Source organism: Chrysochloris asiatica, unplaced genomic scaffold (genome assembly GCF_000296735.1).
Source record: "Chrysochloris asiatica unplaced genomic scaffold, ChrAsi1.0 scaffold00020, whole genome shotgun sequence".
Lineage (NCBI taxonomy): Eukaryota > Metazoa > Chordata > Mammalia > Afrosoricida > Chrysochloridae > Chrysochloris > Chrysochloris asiatica.
This window is the reverse complement of record NW_006408538.1, coordinates 11,182,108-11,185,579: the sequence shown is the minus strand read 5'-3', so window position 1 is coordinate 11,185,579 and position 3,472 is coordinate 11,182,108. Positions and strand designations below refer to the sequence as shown.

The 3,472-nt window shown below is 44.2% G+C and overlaps 1 non-coding gene across 1 annotated transcript; it reads right to left on the bottom strand.

The window, feature by feature from the left end:
- Positions 1-1,030: 1,030 nt before the first annotated feature.
- Positions 1,031-1,112, bottom strand: TRNAS-UGA. Its single transcript has one exon. It is a non-coding gene; the product is annotated as a tRNA-Ser (tRNA).
- Between the last annotated feature and the right edge of the window lie 2,360 nt (positions 1,113-3,472).

The window sequence follows — 3,472 nt, the reverse complement described above, 5'->3', positions numbered from 1 at the left end:
TTTCTTCTTACGTGTCTCGGTCCTCTCTCCCAGAAGATCCGGGCTCGGGTAATCTGGGCCTTGACTTGTCCTCAGACATTCTTCCGGCTCTAAAGTCTCACGATTGTCTAGCCATTTTCTACTCTTCTCTTGGGACCCAAATGAACCTCAGGCGCCTCTCCTGTGTCTCTGTTTTGACGGCTGATCCAGACTATACTTCAAGGTCCCGGACATCAACGACTACCAAGAGAGCAGGGAACCTGGAGCTTCCACTCAAAATTCCTGTCTTCGGTCCAAACGCACTCATATCTCTGTGCCTATAGTGGGAACTGGTCCAGTGTGAGACGCAAAACAAGGGACAAAGAGGGACACATGCAAGGTGCACAGAGAGAACGAGTCGCGACCCCAATATCCAAATACTCACCCCAACAGAAAGAATCCTGGCAGAGCCCCCAAAATGTTACCAGTCAACTCAAGGGAATTCTGGATTTCTGCAGGAGTCGCAGGACCACAGGCGTGCAGGAGGACAAGCTTCAGTAGAAAGCGAAAATACACTTTCGTGGCTTTATCTCAGAAAGCCAATGATGTTTCATGATTTGAATGCATCACACTTTCCAAGTAGAGCTTTTTAAAACGTTGGTAGTAGTTTCGCATTTTTATTATCTCTCATTTCATAGCACTTTTGTATATAGTGGGGATTCCGGAAGGAGAAATAGCCTATTAGCCTTACCACCAGCTTCAGTGAAAGAACCTTGTGTTTAGGCTGTGAAATTTTGAAAAATGCTACCAATATTTGTACTAATATTAATTTAATTTTTATTTTACATACTTCGTCTTAACGCTGAGTACCATGATTTAAACTCGTTAGCCTGTCCCTTGGGACCGAGGATGACTTCCTCGATGGCAGTATTGATTCACATATATTTTCACTGGAGAAACTTGTAATCAACTGCATAGGCTCGCCGCTTAGCTGACAGCTGCAATAGAATACATATTACCTTGTGGTGAAGTCTGTTTAAAAACAAAAAAACAAAAACGAAGCACCCGCTTCCGCAGCGAGCAGGGTTCGAACCTGCGCGGGGAGACCCCATTGGATTTCAAGTCCAACGCCTTAACCACTCGGCCATCGCTGCCACGGGGAGACAGGGGAGGCAGAGACGCTTTAGTATATTAACCACTGCGCGCGCCTGGCGCCGGATAGGTGGAGCCTGCAACCGCCGTGCACTGCGTTGAGTGAAAGTCGGCGGAGGCTAAGTCTCATACTGGGAACGCGAATAAATGATAAAACCCCCATGAGAAGAGGAACTGTCAGATCTTAGAAGCCTCTCCCTTGCTGAGTTCCGAAAATCACTGCCTTGCCCGGCTTTCGGCACCTGACCCTGTTTCTTCCCGCCCGCTTGTCTCTTAGAGGTCTATGAGAGCAACGTGAAACGGCTAACTTTTCTGTTCGGTGCTACGGGCCTGCGCTCCCGAAATTTTCTGCATTTCCTCTACTTTCTTTATCGCCAACCCAGTGCGAGAAGCGTCTCTCGTGGCGTTTCCTAGAGTGGCAACACCCTCCTATCTTCCTCCAGTGGAATAGGAGGGAAAACGGGAGATGCTTGTAGACAAAGGGGCCGTGAGGCCGTGCTCCTGCCCAAAGCAGACACCTCCCACTCTTCTCAACAATGATCCCTTCCTTGCTGCGCTCAAATGGGATATAGATCTGGAGGGCGGCTTGGGAGGCGCTTTCAGAACTTTAGGTATCATTCACTTATTACCTTCCTACTCTGTGAAGTGCGGCTACAGCGCTGGGTGCTTTGTGAACTTTATTTCATGAAAGCTCTCAGAACCAGTCGCCCACTGACAGTTCAGAAGGAGGCCGCACATTGGTGCGGGGGTGGGCGGGTGGTGTCTCTCTCTCCCCCCCCCCCCCCACGCATGCGCAACTCCTACCCACGAGCGTGGCGATACATTAATTGGAAAAAAATGTAAAATAACAGAAAGCCTTTTACTACTTTTAATCCCTAAAAGTGTTCATGCAAGTTCACCTGTCCTCACCATGATATATTGATAATAAGGTAGGAAGGTAAATCTCTGATCGTTGGAAGCTCTGATGGTATGTTGTTGTTGTTGACATGCCATCAAGTCGGTACTGACTCATAGCGACCTTATGCCTAGCAGAACGAAATACTGCCCGTCCTGGGCCAGCCTCACCACTGTTGCCTCGCTTGAGTCTATCAATGCTGCCACTTGGCCAAGGCATCTCGTTGGGGGGTCTTCCTCTTTTTCTCTGACCCTACACTTTACCAAACATGATATCCTTCTCCAGCGACTGGTCCCTCCTGACAATATGTCTGAAATATGAGAGACGAAGTTTGGCCATCCTGGCCTCCACGGATCACTCTGGCTGCACTTCTTTCAAAACGGATCTATTGGTTCTTTTGGCAGTCCATGGCACTTTCAATATTCTCCGTGTCCATAACTCAAAACTCAAAACTTGTAACTGATGATATAGATTTGTGAATTTTCTTGGGACTTTTAAATAGCATTTCACTTAAACTATGTTAAATGTGTAAACGATTTAATTGTGGACAACGTATAATTCTTAAGAATTAAAAAAACAACAACGCTCTAACTTGAAATATTTCTTTTCAGGAATTTTATCTTGTCTTAGATTTTAAATTAAGCAAGCTACGGGAGTGGTCTCGTTTTCTCTATGAATACTAAGTGAGAACAAATTTATCCTCGACAGCCAGACAAAAATTTTTATCATATGTGAAGATTACTTGAAATTTTCCGATACTTTCCAAGAGGAAATGAATTGCAGTGTTTTTACTTTGTTTTCAATTTCTTCATGTACTTCTGGTGGTGGTGGTGGTGGGGTTATGTGCTATGGAGTTGGTTCCAACTCATTGAGACCCTGTTATAGGAATTCTGAGGCTGGGGATTTAGCCTCACTCTTTCTCCCCTGGAACAGCAGCGTAGTCTCAAACTGCCCAACTCTTAACCACTACGCTAACAGAGCTCCTTATTCCTTACATATACTCCTTGTTGTTGTTGTTGTTAAGTGCTGTCCAGTCGATTCCGACCCATAGCGACTCTGTACAGGGTTTCCAAGGCTGTAAATCTTGACGGGAGTAGAAAGCCTCATCTTTCTCCCGACGTATACTCCTAGGTAATCCAAATTAATCTTACCATTTTATTATCTGTATCTTGATCTTGAAATTCTTTTTAATTCTTCCCTTCTCTGCAATTGGGTAATAATAACAGTTAGTGAAAACTCTTTTTCTCTGTTAACTCCCTCCTTTAAGAATTTTTTTTTTTTTTTTAGAAAAATAATTTGCTTGCTTAAAATGTTGAACCTTAATAGAAATTGAGTATGATCAAAATAGCTCACACAAAATATATAATATACTGGGAGGGGAAGCAAGACTTTAGAGGAAGATAATGTATTACAAAGTTAATGTACATTTGGTGAAAACAAATTAAGATGAAAATTTCTTTGCAACAT